This window comes from Chionomys nivalis, chromosome 15 (genome assembly GCF_950005125.1).
Source record: "Chionomys nivalis chromosome 15, mChiNiv1.1, whole genome shotgun sequence".
Taxonomy (NCBI): domain Eukaryota; kingdom Metazoa; phylum Chordata; class Mammalia; order Rodentia; family Cricetidae; genus Chionomys; species Chionomys nivalis.
Window position 1 is genome coordinate 63,308,147 of NC_080100.1, and position 7,738 is coordinate 63,315,884.

Below are 7,738 nucleotides of genomic sequence, written 5' to 3' on the forward strand. Positions count from 1 at the left end.
AAAACTGTGAAATTAAAACACGATGAGTGACAGTTCTGAGAGACAGCAGCTGCGGCGTTAGATTTTCATCATGTCAGGCCTGAGATCTGGGTTTCAGGTCACTTTTTTCCACTGGCACCCGTCCTGAAGGGCAAAAATTATCTTTCTCCTGGCTATTTTCTAAGCCACCTGTTGCCTCCATGGGGTAAAAGATTAATAGGGCTTAAATGGAAACAAGCTATTCCAAAGGTCTAGGTTGAACGGGATCCTCATGGAACACTCACCTTCAGAATATTTTAATAAAGCAAAATATTACCTGATGTCAGCAATGATCATCCTGTGTGCTATATTCCCTCGTAAGTGGAAAAAAATCTTTTAGACTTCACGATTCAAATGCATACCACAATGAAAAAACAGTGGTTCTTGAAATAGTTATACTTCATATATGTTCTAATAAATCTAATGAGCCTAATCACTGTAGAATTCAAGAGGAAACAGGAATTCATTTCATTTTTCTCTTTATTTTTTATTTGTTTTGTTTTCAATTTTGTTTTTTCAAGATACTTTGTGTCACTATGCTTCTCTGGGCATTATGGAATTCCCTATGTAAACCAGCTGTCCATGACCTCAAAGATCTGCCTGCCTCTACCTCCCAACTGCTGGGATTAAGGGCATGGAACACTAAGCCCATTTTGTTGTCCTGGAGTGAGTTTTATTTATAAAATAAAATCATTTCTATATGGTTTAACACTGATATTGAATGAGCTACTGGCATATCCTACCCAGTGAAATGCCATCTGCAGTCCTCCATGACGAAAGTTGGAGCCTCTCAAATGCACTGTAGTCTATGAGAGAGGTCAGTTCAGGAGACTTTGCATGCCTGATAACACTCACACGACATCCTGGAAGAGATGAAACTACAGAGACAGAAAACAGCTGAGTGTTTTCCAAGGGCCAAAGTTAGAATGGGCCGGAGCAGTAAGGGAACATGGTTTTGTTATGATTATGGGGTAGGTACATGCATGAGTGTGGGCAAGAACTAATTGTCAAACGGTATTAAAATCACTCTATATATTTTCAGATAAGTGTTGTCTGACCCAAATCTGTTTTAAAGTAAAGGAAGAATTAAGACCCGTCATAGCATTGCAGATTTGACAATTCCCATTAGATTCTGAAGGTGCAGTGAGTCATCACACGCTCTATTAATAGCGAGCGAGCTGTGTGAGTCACGGCACTTCAGGAAGATTGTGACTCGGGAGGACTCACTGGTACCATTGTCATTTTTCGCATCTGTTTTTAGATACTCAAGAGAGGCGCTTTATGTTTGAAACTGCTTCTACAGTTAGAAAATTCAGATACCTGTCTGATCGGAAAACCACATTTTTTACCGCTCTATTGCTGTTTGGTCCGCCCTTTTAGTTACGTGTCAGAAATTAATAATAATAATAATAATAATAATAATAATAATAAAAACAGGCATTTAGCTTCTGTCTGTGAACCTGAAGGATCCAGCCACGACAAGCTCAATAGAGTCCAGAGTCAGTAGTTTACCCTAAAGCAGTACCTGGATCCAAGAAGGCCACAAACTGAGACCATCCAGGCACCACTCAGGAACAGATCATCAAAGGAAATTCCTAACATTCCAACCATTATAGCTAGGATCACCTGCCAGCACACACCATTGCTTTTCACCAAGACACCCCTAGACAAATGTCAGCCAACCAGGGTCCTGACCGTTAGAAATCCCTCACCCCAACCTTTGCTATTATAAAATCCCCACCCCAACTGAGCTCAGGGCTCTTTGATCACGCCAATATGTTGAACACACGGCGAGTCTGAGTCTGAAATTGAGTAAGAATAAAGGCTCTTTGCTTTTATGTATAGGACTTGGTCTCCTAGCTGGTTTTTGGGAGATGCTGTGATCTGGGCATAACAAACCCTAAGTTTTCTAACCTAAAATTTACATACAGTTTATATAACCTAAATATTACATAACCTATCCCCATATCTACTTAACTATTATTCAGCTATAAAGGGGTATTTGAATAATATTTCTTGGGGATGGCATTTGAAAACCAAGAAAGGAGTCATACCTCTTCTTGTTGTTTCCTTTCATGGTAACAGATGATCTGAAATCCTGGAGACATTCAGGCATTTTTTATTTCATCTTCCACCATCTCCCCCACATCATGCATTTGCCAAGGGGAGAGTTGGGGTTCCCATTTCTATTCTGCCCAGTACAATCTCCTCCTCCCAAACTTGCCGTTACTTCTTCATGCTGCTCAGACCAAGGCTTCTATATACGAGCCAGGGAATGAGTTTTGCTTGCTTGCTTTCTTGCATAGAGACTCTGAGTTTCCATCCAGGAGGAGCAGAATCAGGAGCCCCGTGTAAGGCACAGGAACCTGTATTTGGATGCTTCCTAAGAAAAGGCAGAAGAAAGACATTTGTAATTCCCAGTCTGACCATCTTCTCAGAGCCTCACCTGTAGGAAAAAGTAGCAGAAGAGGAGTAAATTATCCAAATAAGCTGAAGACCAGAAGAAAACAGGGAACCACATTTCTCACATTTCCCCATTTACCCCCCCCCCCACTCAACGAACACACGGGATACAAGGAACTGGTCTCTTCAGAAAATGTAAAGAGTATTTTCTTTTTCTTTTCTTTTTTTTTTGTTATAAAGCATTAGTGTCTTTATTACGGTATAATGCAGTACTTTATACAGTGAATCATCTGAAGGTACAAACAGTTTATGTACAATACACAGACAGCCTGAACAGAAAAACAGGTATAATTCAAAATCCAGAGTTATCTGAAACTGGAAAATATTTTCTCTGTAGAAAATAGTAAAAATGATAACATTTCTCAATAAAGCCCATTTAAACCAAACAACAGCTAAATTATACATATAAATATTGTTTAGATTCTGGGATACAGACGAAACCTATCTTCATTTGTTCAGAGACCTATGCTTTACTTACAGTGTGTACTATATAGCTTTCCCTTCATTGTTTGATTTATGGCAGATCATTTTTCCATAGGCTAAAACCATGTTTTAGCCTCTTCCCCTGAAAGGCCAGCATGTTCTGCCATCAGCTTGCTACAGCACAAATTCTTATCCTAATAGTGAAAGGTTTCACTAAAGCATGCCCAGTGGTTGGGCAAAACCAAAACTTATATAAGCCACAGTCATCAACAAAGAAAAAATTCCAAAGAATTTCAAGCAGAGGACAACAACCATCTGGTCAGAGTGGAAAACTGAATCTGAAGCTGTTGCGGTGATCACAGAGCCCTGTGGTGCTAGGCCAGAGGCACCGCTCACACTCCCATAGTGTATATAGAAGTACATTTTTATAGAAGCCAGTGTCTTTAAAGTTAGGTTCCAAATGTCTGAAGTTTTTTCATCAGTAATAAGACTAGATACATGGTATTTAAGTGCTTGTGCCCTTCTTTTAGAAGATTAATTTGCCAGGAAGTAATTAAGGGAAGAGGGCTCAGTTGTTATTGCTGAAGAACTTTTCAGGTCTGGTGGTGGTAGCACATGCCTTTAAATCCTAGCACTAGGGAGGCAGAGAGGCAGGCGGATCTCTGAGTTAAAGGCCAGCCTGGTCTAGAGTGAGTTCCAGACAGCCCCAAAGCTACAAAGAGAAACCCTGTCTCAAAAACAAAACAAAAAAATGTTTCCAAAAAGCCACAATAAAGGAATCTCTTCATCTTCACAAGTGAGGAAGCAGGAGGAAGCTTGCTTTAAATGGTGACCACTCTGAGTCATGACTCTTCAAGGAACTGTATCTAAAGAGTATTTTCTAAGTTATTAAAAATACATGAAGGGAACAATGGTAACTGGTAGGTTCTAGGAACTGACCTCCCCAAATCAAATTATTCTGGTATTAGAAGAAGTGGAAGCCTTCTTACTTCCAGTTACTAGTTATTAACTTCCAGTTACTAGTTATTAACTTCCAGTTACTAGTTATTAACTTTGTTACTAGTTATTAACTTCCAGTTACTAGTTATTAACTTCCAGTTACTCTACACCCATCCCTCTCTAACTAGCTTATTTATTGTTTTGATACAAAAATTCACTCTATAGAGAAGGCCAATTTCAAATTAGCAATTGTCTTGAATACTGGGACGACATCTGTGTGACACTACACCTGGCTTCTGCTCTCTCTCCTTTGATAAATTATAAACACATAAGCATGTGTGGTGTCATCTGTAACCCCAGCATTTGGGAGGCTGATGCAGGAGAGTTTGCAGGTTTGAGGTTAGCTGAGGCTGCATGAGATCATATCAAGAGGAAATAAACAACCAAATTATCCCTAGACACAGGACAAAAACTTGTCAAACACACCAAGAGAAAACTTAATACATAAAACAGGTAAGAGATAACAAAAAACCAGTTTTTAAGTCTAATAACTTTAAAACATAAATTTAGGCCAATAAGGAGTTACAAAAATGTTAATGATAAAGTCTTGATAGACTGAAAATATAATAGCCCAAACAGGTACAAATCAAGGAAATTCTTCCTGATAGTCAACAAAGCATAACAAAAAACAAAAGAAAATCTGTCGGAGCCGCGCATGGTGGCCCATGCCTTTAATCCCAGCACTTGGGAGACGGAGCACATAAATCTATGAAGGCTTAAATACATACTTAAAGCCACAAAAAGTTAAACTTTACCTATTAAAAGCAAATTATCTGTAGACAATGTAGTTACAAACAGAATATTCACCAATAAATGTCATTTCATTTACCAAAAATTCTTGAAAAATTTTGAGACTTTTTTGTTTTAGCCAAACTGGCCCCCACTCATAATCCTTGAGAGCTTGTTTGGAGGTTCTGGCAGGGGAGCGCAGCCACCCTTGATGGAAGGCCATCCTCCTCTACTGAGAAAGGTCGAGCAAACAAGCAAGCAGCTTCTGGAGGGATGTACATGGAGCCCTGAGAGAGGACCGGGACACCCGCCTAGCCAGTCCTATTAGCCGAATCAACTCTGGTGATCAATGGGGTGATAGGCATCGCAGCCAGATCTCCCTCGCACCCCCAATTCATAATCCTTTAGCCACTGCCTCCCTAGCACTGTGTAACAACTCACCAGTCCCTAACACGTTGGTAAGTTAATGGGAAATTGTGGTGCTTTTCTTTAGTAAACTTGAATATTACAAATATAACAAAAACCCCAACCAAAATAGAGACAGTATAAAGATCACATTGGTGTCCACAAGTAGCCCGAGAGGGGGTAGAAAATGGCTCTCACCAAGTGAAAATGCTTGTTGTCAAGTCTGATGACCTGACTTAAATCCCTGGGACTCAGGCCACTGTGGGGCAAGAAAACAGACTCTCAGGTTGTCCTCTGAGAAAGCCTCTTTTGCATATCTGAGTGGTTTGGCTGGTTTAGAAGGAGGGAATGATTCAGCTTGACTATAAAGTGCAAGGGTAGCTGGTTACAACAACAGCAAAACCAAACAAGCTGAAAAGAATTCTGTTGTAATTCAAAGTACATATTTTATTTCACTGGGGTGCAAAATACTGTCTCATGTTGTCTTAGTGAGTAATCAATATGTATCCTCACCAATATTATTTATTATTGTGTATGTGTATGTAGCATCGTGTGTGCTTGTAGCTCCATAGCAGGGCATGTGACTAGAACACTCAGGCCTTCACTCCACCTGCACCAGAAAACTTCATCACAGTGACAGTACACTGATATTTTATGTGACCATCTGTCTTTTACTTTTCTGGTATTTCAGACTAAAATATGAATAAACAAAGCAGAATCAACAGGTCAGCTGGCCTGGAGCTGGTGAAGTTATGTTACTGTTGAGGACAGGAATGTTTAAAACTGTTCATAGATTGACTCAGAGACCTTCCAAACACAAAGTCCCTCACATTTAGAGGGGGCATTGCTTTAGGCCCAGAATCTGACCCAGAAAGTAGTTTCTCAAGGCTCTGTAGGTAATTTCAATACTAAATCTGTTGGGGGCAACATTGCTCTGCTCCAATAACAAAAACTTACCTTATATTTATTTATCTATTCTTTTATCTGCAGTGCTGGGAAACCCGGAAAGCCCTGCCTGCTATGCAAGCCTCCAACGTCTAAACTTTCTGTAACTAACATTTTAAACAAACAAACAAAGAAACAAATAAGACACCTGTGTAGAGTAAACAGGCAAGACAAAGACAAGAGAAATCAAGTTTAGAAATTCTGTTGCCTTCCACCAGAATTAAACATCAGTTTGGAAGAGGAGTTGGTGTGTTCAGTCTCTGTCCTCAAGCCTCTGTAAGCGCTTTCCCTACTCTCCTCTCTAGGATTTTCAGATCATAGGTGCTGGCAGGTGACTGGTTTCTAGTTTTATCCGGGACATTCTGCAGCTCCAGTCTGGAGTGAGACTGTACTTCTGGGACAGTTGGTCCAGACTGCACTCGGAGAAATGCTTATCTCTAGTTCTCTTCTCTCTAAACTCCAAGGAGGAAGCAAGGAACGTGGCCACTCTGAAGACAGATTTCAACAGACCGTCCAAACCCCCAGGACTTCTCAAAGGGCAAGGCAGCTAATCAACGCCTGAGATGACAGATAGGAGTCGTGATGAAGGTCCTGGTTTTTACAGTAAGTCACTGCCTGTACACCATGCCAGATTTCAACCAGACTTGCGTCACCACAGTTGTGGGTTTGTGACAAGATTAGTTACCAACATACTGAAAAGATAACCTTATGAAACGGAGGGCAAAACATAAGATAGAAGTTTGGAACGGCAGATGTAAAATCTGAACGGAGGTCATCTCAAAGTCACTGTTCAAGGACAAAGTCGGTGATTTGTTCCTACTAGCTTCTGACGGAACAGTTAGCCCTTAAAAGCAAAGGAACCATGCAGGCAGAATACTGGGCTTGGTCGGGATTCAAAAGTTGTAAAACGTGTCCTGCTCTGAGAAGCGACAAGTCTGCGACTCACGGAGGGCTCCGCAACAGCGTGCATCGTGCCTGGCTGCCTGCGGCCGGCAGGCGAGACGAGCTGTGACTCAGCGCTGAGTCAGAAGCGCGCTACGTGCGGCCGCCAGAGCCGCCGGCTCCTGCTTCGCGACTGCCGGGACCCCGAGTCACTCATCGGTGACGGCCAGGATCCGCAGCCACGTGACCCCGGTTTCCAGGACTTAGGCTGACGCTTTACCTCCTGTGTTTCCTCAGATCCGAGATGGCTCTGGCAGGATTTTTTGTTTTGGTTTGGTGGGTTTTTGTTTTGTTTTTGCGTGCGCTTAGAATTTTGATAACCAGCCCCCCATTTTCCCAGCAGGGGAGTGATGCTGATTTTTTTTTTTAATGTTTGCCAATATTTTATATGAGGCACTGGAAGAATAAGTTAATAAAACAAAAGCGTATGTTGCAAATGTTGCATCAAATCATCACACGACTTTGAGGCTAAATTAATATGGCCACAGTGGAGGCACGGAACATTGGGCAACTTTGGAGCGTCTTTAACTAGTTTCTGATTTGCTGTGTTAAAGAGAGCAAATCTTTGCTCATTGTACAATCACTTTCTAATCAAAGATTCTAAAAGCTGGAGACGTATTTGATAGTGATTCCCAGTGGGTCTCTAGCATCCTGTCCGGACTTTGCCAAGCAAGAGTGGTGGTGGTGATGGCTGTGGTGATGCTGTGTTGAGAGCCAACAGTGGGTATTGCATGGTTCAGTCAGTGTAGCTGCTCAATAAGATAACCCGTGACAGGTCGACTAATAGTTAATTAGGGACACCTTTGAGCTGATT